The sequence below is a fragment of the Oenanthe melanoleuca genome, chromosome 28 (assembly GCF_029582105.1).
Source record: "Oenanthe melanoleuca isolate GR-GAL-2019-014 chromosome 28, OMel1.0, whole genome shotgun sequence".
Lineage (NCBI taxonomy): Eukaryota > Metazoa > Chordata > Aves > Passeriformes > Muscicapidae > Oenanthe > Oenanthe melanoleuca.
This window is the reverse complement of record NC_079361.1, coordinates 2,043,628-2,055,905: the sequence shown is the minus strand read 5'-3', so window position 1 is coordinate 2,055,905 and position 12,278 is coordinate 2,043,628. Positions and strand designations below refer to the sequence as shown.

The 12,278-nt window shown below is 57.6% G+C and overlaps 1 protein-coding gene across 1 annotated transcript in view; it reads right to left on the bottom strand.

The window, feature by feature from the left end:
- Window positions 1–12,278, bottom strand: part of ADAMTS10 (ADAM metallopeptidase with thrombospondin type 1 motif 10) — a 73,507-nt gene that overhangs the window by 60,242 nt on the left and 987 nt on the right. The window lies entirely within an intron of this gene.

Below are 12,278 nucleotides of genomic sequence, written 5' to 3'. Positions count from 1 at the left end.
GGATGAGCTCCCAGAAAAAGGCAGGATGAGCTCCCAGAAAAAGGCAGGATGAGCTCCCAGGAAAGGCAAAGGCAGGATGAGCTCCCAGGAAAGGCAAAGGCAGGATGAGCTCCAGGAAAGGCAGGATGAGCTCCCAGAAAAGGCAGGATGAGCTCCAGGAAAGGCAGGATGAGCTCCCAGAAAAGGCAGGATGAGCTCCAGGAAAGGCAGGATGAGCTCCTGAGCATGGGAAGAAGCTGGAGATGGAGGAGGGTGCTCTCTGCAAAGGTTTCAGCAGCCAGGGCCTGTGTGTGGTCCTCATCCCGGTCAGGAAACACTTAACCCCTGCCTTGCTCTGCTCTGGGCTGGTTTAAACAGCTCAGGGCAGGGGAGCTGGGTCCTGCTGGGATCTGCTGTGCTCCCAAAGTGTCCTTATGGGGATCTGAAACCCTGGAAGGGAATTTCTACTCCTGTTTTCCATTTTTATTGTGCCATGAGTGGTATTTGTGCTGCAGGGGTTTGGAATGACACCCAGCACAGCCCAGAGGGGGTGTAGGGGAGGTACAAGGGGAAATCCAGGAGTTGATTCCTGCCCCAGATTTGTCATGGAAGTCACAGAATGGTTTGGGTTGGGAAGGACCTTAAAGCTCATTTCATTCCACAGGGATACCTTCCACTACCTCAGGGTGCTCCAAGCCCTGTCCAACCTGGCCTGGGACACTTCCAGGGATCCAGAGGCAGCTACAGCTCCTCTGGGCAACCTCACAGGGAAGGATTTCTTCCAAAAATCTCATTTAAATCTCCTTTCCTTCAGCTTAAAGCCATTAACCTAAATTAATGTTTTTTCCCCCTACTAGGCAGAAATGGTGGCAGATGAAACACATGGCTTTAAACACAATTTGGAGTTGCACAATTCAAATATTAAGGTTTTTTCACTGCTTATTTACAGTTGAGAATGGCCAAAGACCCTTGGTGAGGCCTTGGTTTGGACTCCCCAGTCCCATCTGGTGCCACTTGCCAGGTTTTCCTCTGCAAAGCCCAGACACAGCACGATGGTGACCTCCAAAACTGCATCCTGTGAGCACCAAACTGCCTGAGAGGTGAGCAACTCCCACCTTGGGCTGCTCCCCGTCCCTGGGACAGGTGAGGGGAATCAGGGAGTGGGGGAAGAGGTTTGGGGCAGGAATTCTGCCCCGTTCCACCCCCACACGAGGGTGCTGAGATGCAGTGACAGCATCACCAGCGGTGCCACCCCAGGGCCAGGCCAGGCACTGCTCTGTGCCCACTCGGCTGCAGGAACTGGGCTGGAAAAGGCAGAAGCTGAAAGCAAAGCCTCGCCTAACTCAGCGTTTTCCAGCATCTCCCGAGCTCGAGATTGCAGCTTTTAGACCCTGTCACGGCTCCAAAGCCCAGCTCCAGCTAAAGTGTATTTTCTCCTGGGCTCCACACGGCTGATTTCCCGTTTTCCCTCCAGGCTGTCGTCGCTTCCCGTCCCCCCCCCGTGTGCCCCCTGCCCTTCCCCGCAGCATCCCCCGGAGCAGCGGCCGCAGCCTTGACCTTGGGGGAAGGAGCAGCACAAGGCAGGAATTCCAGCTGCAGAATTCCTGCGGGCCGGGCTGGGGGAAGGGCGGGGAAATCACGGCTCCTTCCCAGCGCTGCTCCATCCCAAAGCCCGGGCAGCAGCAGGAGCGGCCGCAGGAAGGGGCAGAGAGCCGGAGCAGCGCGGCGCTCCCACTTCCATCCCTGCCAAGTTTTTCCATAACCTCACTTTGCAGCTTCCGACAATCGCGGAGCCCCCGGGGGACACTCGGGGACACTCGGGGACAGCTCGGGGACACGGCGTGACCTCTCCGGTCTCGTGCCTGCCTCGCTTGGGCCGTTTCCGATCCGCTCCTTCCCGAGGAATTCGCTGTCCTTGGCAGCCCCGGCTCGGGCTGGCGCTCCCGGCTCCCGGTGCCAAGGGTGGCTTCAGCCCAGCGACACCGCGGGCGATGCCACCCATCGGCCAGGTCACCTCCTGCCACCCCAAAAACCCCGGGAGGGAAGGGCTGGGCGAGGGGGGTGAAATTCCGGAGGGGAGAGAAGAAGGAGCGAGGCGGATGAGAGCTGCTCCTGATTGCAGACAGAATTCCCTGGAAGCTCGGCCGGCTGCAGGGGCAGCGCCAGGGGAAGGTAATAGGAAGCAGATGGGCGCAGCTCGGGGCCAAGAGGAAGGTTCAAGGTGCCTCCTAGTGCAGGGAAGAGGAATTTAACTGCTTTTAAAGATGCAGGGCCCGGCGGCTTCCAGGTTTCTCATCCAACTTTTGCAAATTATGAGCTCAGGTGTCCTTTTCCCTGTTTTTTTTTTTTTTTTGGTGAGGGGGAAATAAATACAAACACATATTTCTGCTTCCAGCTTGCCCCGCGGGGAGGAAATATTTTTAGTGCACCCCCTGCCAGGCCTTTCACTGACATCTTCCCTTCCAGACATGGGAGAACTGGGAGCAGTGGAGAAGTGAGAGCAGCACTCTGATGGGAGCACTGGGAACAGTGGGAAAACAGTGGGAGCAAGAGCCCACAGCTGCAGCACCCCAACAGCATTTCCAGGTTGTGTTATTTCAAGGAATGAAAGCCTCAAGGTTAATTTATTCTTCTGTAAAACAGGGAATTGGCACCACCCCATAACCCCGCTGGGGCTATCGGGGTTATCATGGTGCCACATCCCACAGCTTGGTCCCTTTTTGGCTCCAGGTGGCCCCTGCAGCCCTGGCAGCCCCTACAAACAGCACCACAGGGGTTTCTGCTCCTCCCGCTGCTCCAGCATGGGATTTGCTCCACCAGGTCAGAGTTTATCTCTGGGGGAAGAGCTGTGACCCCGGGCTGGCTCTCCTCATTGTCTCTGGAATCCAAGTCAAGCACAGCAGGCACTGCAGGGCACTGGGGTTTGTGGCTTGGGGCTGTGCCAGGGCAGTGAGGGCACTTGGCAGCAGCAGCAGCAGGTTTTTCAGCTTTGCCACCACCCACACGGATCCCCTGCTACCCACAGGGGGCTGTTTTCTACTGCTGGGGTCCCAGCAGCCCCCCAGGACACACAGCAGCCCCTTAGTGCCTGTACCTCCTGGATACTGATCCCAAGTCACCCAAAAACAGTCCCCCTGTCACCTGCCATTGCTGCTTCGTGGAGGGACACAGGTTTTGGCTGTAAAGCCTCAGCTGGAATCGACTTTCACCCTTCCAGTGCAGAAATTTTTCCTCATGTCCAATCTGAACATCTCCTGAGGCAATTTGAGGCTGTGCTCTCTCTTCCTGTTGCTTGTTCCCTGAGACCAGAGCCCGACCCCCCCTGGCTGTCCCCTCCTGCCAGGGAGTTGTGCAGAGACACAAGGGCCCCTGAGCCTCCTTTTCTCCAGGCTGAGCCCCTTTCCAGCTCCCTCAGCTGCTCCTGGGGCTCCAGAATCACAGAATCAAAGACTAATGCATAGAACCATGGAATATCTTGAGCTGGATCCCTCAGGGATGATCAGTGACCCCCTGTCCCTGCCCAGCCCCCAAAATCCCACCCTGAGCATCCCTGAGAGCGCTGTCCAAACGCTCCTGCAGCTCTGGCAGCCTCGGGGACCATTCCCTGGGGAGCCTGGGCAGTGCCCAGCACCCTCGGGGGGAAGAACCTTTCCCTGAGCTCCATGCCAGCCCTGACACAGCTCCAGCCCTTGCTGGGCTCCTGGCCCTGTCCCAGAGCAGAGCTCAGCCCCTGCCCCTCTGCCTTCCCTCGGCAGGAGCTGCAGCCCCCGAGGAGTCTCCCCTCAGTCTCCTCTGCTCCAGCTGAACGAGCCAAGTGCCCTCAGCTGCTCCTCAGCCCTTCCCCAGCTCCGGGTCCCTCCTCTGGACACTCTCCAACAGCTTTGGCTCCTTCTGACCCTGTGGTGGAGGTGAGGCTGCCCCAGTGCAGAGCAGAGGGGGACAATCCCTCCCTGGCCTGCCTGGGGATGTTCAAACCCTTCTCATCTCATCTCTCCATCCCTGCTCCTCCTCACCCCTCTCCCTGCACACCCTGGCAGGGGCAGGTCCCTCCCAGCTGCTGCATTATTTCTGTGTTTGCTGCTGGCTGGGGAGGGTCTCACCTGCTGCAGTCCCCAGGGCTGTGGGTGTTCTGTGTGTGCTCAGCCACCACCCAGCTCCCAGCTCCTGGCAGGTCCCTGCACGTTCCTGAGGATGGAATAAACAAACCCTGCTCCCCTCACCGGCTGCTCCTCCACAGCACGGGGTGAGCACGTGGGGGATGCAAAGCTGTCCCAGAGACCTCCCTGGCTTCCAGCAGGAGAATGTCCTGATATTCCCGACAAAATATTTGGCTGGGCTGCCAAGTGGAAAACATGCTGAGCTGCAGATGGCAGAAATCTCCCCGCAGTCATCTTGCCAGCACGACACGACTTCCACTGGGAAGTCATTTCTCAGCTCTAGGGCAGCACAAGGGGTTAAACCCACAGAAATCAGCATTTTTGCTGCCAGGAGCGTCTGCAAGCTGCGAGAAAGGGGTTAAAGTCACAGGTCTGCAGAACACAAAACAAGAACTTGAGCCATAATCTGCTTTGCTGCTCCAAGCGTGGCCTCTCTGGGGCCACGACGAGTGAAGAATTAGAAACACGGAGTTATCCCTGTTCCCAGAACCCTGCAGCCTCCAGCCCTGGGATGGCTCCTGCCTGCACAGCCACCTCTGCTCGCCCCTGCCACCAATCCCACCTGGTGACAGCCAGCTCTGCCTGTCCCTTCCCTGCTGAGCCCCTCATGCCCAGGATGCTCAGTGCAGCCCCCGTCTCTGGGAGGGCTGATTCACCTCCCCCAAGAGCTGCTCTTTGCTCACCCCAGTGACTGCAGGTCTGATTTCAGCTCCCCAGGAGGGCAGATGCTGCTTTCACACCGTTCAAATCAGATCTAACCCCATCCAAAAGTGCTCCCCAGCAATGTGGGAAATGCAGACTGACGCTGCCAGTGGCACCCTGAGAACTGGGGGGTCTCTGCCCCCTGGCAGCACCCCAGTGCCAGCCTGGGTGCCAGGGGCACACCCTCCCTGCCTCTGGACCACCAGCTCGCTGTTCCAGGCTCTCCCTGCTGTGCTCTGGCCGGGCACACCCTGCATCCCTTTGTACAGCAGCTTCACGGGGCTTTGGGCTCACTCCAGCACTGTGTGGGAGGAGGGCTTTTTTTTTTTTTTTTTTTTTTTTTTCCAAAAACACGAGAATTATTTTACAGTCAAATCTGTTCAGTGCAATCTTGGTGAGGAAAGGGGTGAATCCCCCCCACCTTGCTCATGTCCAAAATCTTGAATTTTGCCAGCAAAGGGGCAAAAGAGGCCGGTGCCAAAGGCAGGGCAGTGAGAGCAGAGCTGGAGCAGCGACCTCGCTCTGACACCGCCTGCTTGGCTCTCTGGAAATCCTATCCCTGTGTTACATAAGGATCTGGCCCTATCTGCAACGCTGGGGTCACTGCACTTCTCCAAGTGTGGTAAAATGCTCGGAGGTCCTCAGCAGGAAAGCAGGAGGGAAGTGCCAGCTGGGATCCTGCTCGGGATGGGGAGCTGGGAGCAGGGCAGGGCTGAGCCCTGCTGGAGCTGCCACAATTCCAGCACAGGGAAGGTGGGCACTGAGATTCCCAGGGCTCCCACCCTGAGATCCTCCTGCTTTCAGGAGAGGACTCCACCAGGCAGGTCCACTCTCAGACAGGACTTATGCAATAGTTTGGAGCCTCTCCATGTGACCCAGACTTGCTGGCTCTCTGCCATCGCTCTCCTCGCTGGCTCCAGCCAGGCACAGAGCAGCGGGATTAGAGAGTGACCAGGCACTCATTAACGGGGTGCCAGTAATTAACAGAGTGCCAGCCATTAATGGAGGGTGCCAGTCATTAATGGAGGGTGCCAGTCATTAACAGAGTATCAGTCATTAATGGAGGGTGCCAGTCATTAACGGGGTGCCAGTAATTAACAGAGTGCCAGCCATTAATGGAGAGTGCCAGTCAATAACCGGGTGCCAGTCATTAACAGAGTACCAGTCATTAATGGAGGGTGCCAGTCATTAACGGGGTGCCAGTAATTAACAGAGTGCCAGTCATTAATGGAGGGTGCCAGTCATTAATGGAGGGTGCCAGTCATTAACAGAGTGCCAGTCATTAATGGAGGGTGCCAGTCATTAATGGGGTGCCAGTCATTAATGGAGGGTGCCAGTAATTAACGGGGTGCCAGTAATTAACAGAGTGTACCAGCCATTAATGGAGGGTGCCAGCCATTAATGGAGGGTGCCAGTCATTAATGGAGAGGGTGCCAGCCATTAATGGAGGGTGCCAGTCATTAATGGAGGGTGCCAGCCATTAATGGAGGGTGCCAGTCATTAACAGAATGCATCCCCCACCACACAGGGCCCTGCCAGTGACACACATGCCCCATGAGTGAAGTGACACACGTGTCACCCACGTGCATCCAGGGCATGGCAGCAGCTGCTTGTGTGCATGGGGATGGGATCAAACATTAAACATTAAACTCTTTGCACATGAACACACGTTATCTGCATGTATTAACATGCTATCAGCATGGGAATGCTCACTATTTGCATGGAATAAATCTTATCTGCATGGGGATAGCCACTATCTATGGACACACGTTATCTGCATTGGAATACACATTACCTGCATGTGATAACATGCTATCAGCATGGGGATACATGCTATCAGCATGGGGATAGACATTATCTGGTCATGGATACACGTTATCTGCATGGGGATAGATGTTACCTGCACATGGCTACATGCTATGTGCACATTGATAACACTTGTTCTGCACACACTACCTGCAGACAGGTCTGATGCCCCTGTGCTGCCATCCTACAGATGTTCCATGCACAAATGCTGTTTTTATACCCAGCATCTCTGTGGTGGCCTCTGCCTCCATGAAATGCTCCCTCTCTGAGGGGATCAGCACAGCCAGGAGAGAATCCAGACCTGCTGGGCCTGTGCACAGGCAGCTCTCCCTGTGCTCCTGCTGCTCCTGCCAGCACGGAGCAGCACCAGGGCTCTGCCAGGAACGGGCACTGGGAAAGGACGGGAGTGCTCACACCTCGGAGCAGGCAGGGGAGCAAAGGCAGACCCAGACACCTCCATCCCGGCAGGGCTGGATCTCATCTCCATCCCAGCAGGGCTCTCTCCTCTCTCCATCCCAGCAGCGCTGGTTCCTCTCTCCATCCCAGCAGGGCTGGATCCTCTCTCCATCCCAGCAGGGCTCTCTCCTCTCTCCATCCCAGCAGCGCTGGTTCCTCTCTCCATCCCAGCAGGGCTGGATCCTCTCTCCATCCCAGCAGGGCTCTCTCCTCTCTCCATCCCGGCAGGGCTGGTTCCTCTCTCCATCCCGGCAGGGCTCTCTCCTCTCTCCATCCCGGCAGGGCTCTCTCCTCTCTCCATCCCGGCAGGGCTGGTTCCTCTCTCCATCCCGGCAGGGCTCTCTCCTCTCTCCATCCCGGCAGGGCTGGTTCCTCTCTCCATCCCGGCAGGGCTCTCTCCTCTCTCCATCCCAGCAGGGCTGGATCCTCTCTCCATCCCAGCAGGGCTCTCTCCTCTCTCCATCCCGGCAGGGCTCTCTCCTCTCTCCATCCCGGCAGGGCTCTCTCCTCTCTCCATCCCGGCAGGGCTGGATCCTCTCTCCATCCCGGCAGGGTTCTCTCCTCTCTCCATCCCGGCAGGGCTGGTTCCTCTCTCCATCCCGGCAGGGCTGGATCCTCTCTCCATCCCGGCGGGGCTCTCTCCTCTCTCCATCCCGGCGGGGCTGGTTCCTCTCTCCATCCCGGCAGGGCTCTCTCCTCTCTCCATCCCGGCAGGGCTGGTTCCTCTCTCCATCCCGGCAGGGCTGGATCCTCTCTCCATCCCGGCAGGGCTCTCTCCTCTCTCCATCCCGGCAGGGCTGGTTCCTCTCTCCATCCCGGCAGGGCTGGCTCCCGCAGCTCCCCTGCAGCAGTCCCTTACACAACGCAGCCCCGCAGGGCACCGAGCCCTGTGCTTGCACAAACACTCTGATGTGCCAACCCCGATCTGCGCTCACCTGCGTCACCCCCGGCGCTCTCCGGGCGGGAGCTGCTCCGTGCTCCGGGTCCCAGCTGAGGCACCAGCGTGGTTTGTGTGCTTTGTGCAGCTCCAGCTTCGTGCAGCTCTCATCTCTCACACAAGTGTTGCACCTGAAATTTGGCTCTTCATCAGCCAGGCTGCAGGACAGGGCCATACTCCAATCACAGCTGGTTTGGGTGAGAAATGATCTTAAAGCTCCTTTAGTTCCATTCCTCTGCCGTGGCAGGGACACCTCCCACTGTCCTGGCCTGCTCCAAGCTTTGTCCAGCCTGGCCTTGGACATGGCAGGGATCCAGGGGCAGCCACAGCTGCTCTGGGCACCCTGTGCCAGGGCTCCCCACCCTCCCAGCTGACAAAGATGTGTCTGGTTATCAGGCTGGATGTGCTACAGGGGAGGCACAGTCCCCCTACAGCCCCAGGTGCCACCCCTCGTGCACCCACAGCCTCAGGCTGGAGTTGGAGAGGCAGGAGAACTCTGCTGGGCTTCCCAAGAAAAGTCTCTGAGGTGATTTCTGCTGCCCAGCAGGGCTGGGAGAAGCATGAGCAGTGCAGTGAGCCTGAGGCTCAGCAGCTCCTTCTGTCACTGTCACAGCACAGCCTCGTCCAACACTGCCCCCAGCCCTGGCTGAATTAAAGAATAAGTGAGGTTGGAAGGGACACCAGGGGGTCTCTGGTCCCATCCCTCTCCAGAACTGGATCAGGACCACACAACCCTGAGAGTCACAGGAGTGGCTGGGAGGAAATGCAGGGAGCTGTGGAGTGGGGAAGCCAACCTGGACCTCCCTGTCCTCCAGGAAAGCAGAACCTGTCAGAGAAGTGACACTGTGACACAGAGGAAGTTCCTGCCACAGCAGGACAAACCAGGGAGGGATTTGGTGCCAGCCAAGGCAACAGAGGGTGCCAGGCCATGGCACCACCCAGGCCCTCAGTGCCAGAGGCACCCACAGCCCCAGGACAGGTCACCCCGTGCCAGGGGAGCCCTGCAGGGACAGGGACGCCTCCTGTGGGGTGAAGCTTTGCAGAGCTTCAGCTGTGGATCCCTTACAGACCTGCAGGTCATGTCCAGGCTCTCCTTGGGAGCTCCAGGGGATCTGCTGGAGAGCGTTTTTGGGCCCCTTTCCCCTCCTTGTAGGGTCTTTACTCAGGGAAACATGGCTCAGGTGGTGTGGGATGCAGCTCCTTCATCCATGGCCAGGGAGTGAAGAGTCTCTAACCCTGATATGACTGAACTCATTCTTTGGACTTTCATTTTGGTCAAAGCAAGGTCACAAATCCCACAGGAGGAGGCCAGGACTTCACCAACATTTAGGAATGTTTGAGTTCAAAAAGATTTGCAGGACTGAATAGATTCATTTGAAGTCATTTTCCCTTTAAATTAAGCTATGATGTAAGAGTAGGAAACACACTATTGATAATGGATGATAAACAGAAGTGCAAAGCTGTGGATGTCCCATCCTTGGAAGTGTCCCAGGCCAGGCTGGACAGGGTTTGGAGCAATCTGGGACAGTGGAAGGTGTTCCTGCCCCAGGCAGGGGTGGGGCTGGATGAGCTTTAAGGTTCCTGCCAACCCAAACCATTCCATGACTCCATGAAAGACACTGAGTAGTCAGACATGGAATATTCCAAGCATTTCCCAGCCTGGGAGGATGCAGAAGGTGAGAGAGGAGCAGGAGTGGAGCAGCTGGATGGAGACCCTGCACTTCACACGTGCTCTGAAGTCAGATGGAGCTGAAATATTCCAGCAGTTCCCCAGTGGAGACTCTCCCAGCCCTTCAGCTGGCTGCAGACTCCATTGAAGGCCCTCACAGAAACCAAGATGGGAAAATTGGCTTGGATGGTGTCTTTAAACCTCCCTCAGAGCTGGAAAACAAGGCTGGTGGTTTTCCACGTGTCTCTGTCCCCAGCTGCCAACCTGCTCCAGATTCCTGGGAAATGTTTGCAACTCCTCACCCTGCAAACATTTCCTACAGTGCTGGGGTCAAGTGAAGACCTCAGTGCCTCGTGTGTCCTCAGCACATCTGAGCTGACATCACCCAGCCAACGTGACAGAATTGGTCCCAATTCTGTTTGTTTGCAGCTCATTTTGTGTTAACCCAAGATGGAGGCAGGACAGGACGTGACAAACACATCCTGCACTGCTCCCAGCTCAGAAGGAATCAACTGCTGGAAACTTGGCAAGAAAAGTGGGGTTTGGAGGGGGTGGGTTCAGATAAGCTGGAGGTCAGGGTTTGCATGGAATCATCCCTGGGTGCATCCTGGGCTGCTCCCCGGGGAAGCAGAGCCCGGGCTGTCCCTGGACCAGGATTCCATGGAATGCTGAGAGCAGCAGCTCCTCCCCGGCAGCCCCTGGGTGGCCTGGAGCCATGGGTGATAAGAGAGCCTCTCATGTTTCAGGTTGGAGCAGCAGACACTGTTTATGTTGAGCCAGCACCACCTTCCTCCCCTCGGGGCTCCTCTTCAGCCTCTCTCGGCTGCTGCTCAGCCCCGGCTTATCGGAGCCTGCCGTGCCAAAAGAAACAGCTCAGCCCCCTCAGCCCCCCGGCCCGACCCGGCCCGAGCTGATTTGCAGGAGATGACAGCGCCCTTCCCATCCCAGCCCGGCACAGCCGCGGGGAGCGCAGCTGGAGCCGCCCCAGAGGCACCGGGAGGATTGGGATGGGGAGGAGGAGGAGGGGAGCAGGGGATGCCCTGGGAGGGTTTGGGGTATGGGGAGCACAGGGTGCTGCCCTGGGAGGGTTTTGGGATGGGGAGGAGGAGGAGGGGAGCAGGGGATGCCCTGGGAGGGTTTTGGGGTGTGGGGAGCACAGGGTGCTGCCCTGGGAGATTTTTGGGGTGTGAGGAGCACAGGGTGCTGCTCTGGGAGGGTTTTGGGGTGTGAGGAGCACAGGGTGCTGCCCTGGGAGATTTTTGGGATATGAGGAGGAGGAGGGGAGCAGAGATACTACTCTGGGAAGTTTTTGGGATGTGAGAAGCACAGGGTGCTGCCCTGGGAGGGTTTTTTGGGATGTGGGGAGCACAGGGTGCTGCCCTGGGAGATTTTTGGGATGTGGGGAGCACAGGGTGCTGCCCTGGGAAGTTTTTGGGATGTGGGGAGCACAGGGTGCTGCCCTGGAGGTTTTTGGGATGTGGGAAGGAGGAGGGGAGCAGAGATGCTGCTCTGGGAGATTTTTGGGGTGTGGGGGGCAGAGCGTGCTGCCTTGGGAGGGTTTTGGGGTGTGAGGAGCACAGGGTGTTGCCCTGGGAGATTTTTGGGATGTGAGGAGGAGGGGAGCACAGGGTGCTGCCCTGGGAGATTTTTGGGATATGAGGAGGAGGAGGGGAGCAGAGATGCTGCTTTGGGAGATTTTTGGGGTGTGGGTAGCACAGGCTGCTGCCCTGGGAGGTTTTGGGATGTGGGGGAGGAGGAGGAGGGGAGCACAGGGTGCTGCCCTGGGAGGTTTTGGGGTGTGGGTAGCACAGGGTGCTGCCCTGGGAGGTTTTGGGATGTGGGGAGGAGGAGGGGAGCACAGGGTGCTGTCCTGGAGGTTTTTGGGATGTGGGGAGGAGGAGGGGAGCACAGGGTGCTGTCCTGGAGGTTTTTGGGGTGTGGAGAGCAGAGGGTGCTGCCCTGGGGCCAAGCAGGAACAGCAGGAGGCTGAGGATGCAGCAAGTGGAGCACTCAGCAGGTTCCATATAAGGAGAAACTTTGGGAACAACCTCCCAAGGACCAGGGGAAGCCTCAGGGCTGGAGGCACCTCAGAGCAGTCCTGGCAAGGCTGTTCCCAACTCAGGAGCATCCTGGGAACCACCTGGGTGTCCCACAGAGCATCTCCCACCCTGGGCAGAGTGGGGGAGAGCAGGGGGGAACAGCAGCTCCCCAAAACCCTCCTGCATCCCACCCTGGCACCACGGGGTGCTGCCAACCACAATAAAACCGAGCAGGATCAGGAGCAAAGCTCTGCTGGGCACTGGGGATCCCGGCTGCGATTGCAGCAGGAACACAAACACCCCCCGAGGTTTGAGCACAAAAATCCCCAAAGAGGGGCCTTGGTGTGAAACGTTCCATTGTGCTGCAGAGGTACCTGCTCCCAGCACAGCTCCACACTTCCCCCTTGCTCGGTTCTTCCCCTCTGGAAGATATTTGCCAAGGTTATTTTATAAACTCCTTTCTATTTATAGCCCAGCTCCTTCAGCTCTAATGAGATAATCTTCTGGCACCTCACCATCACTAATATTTACTT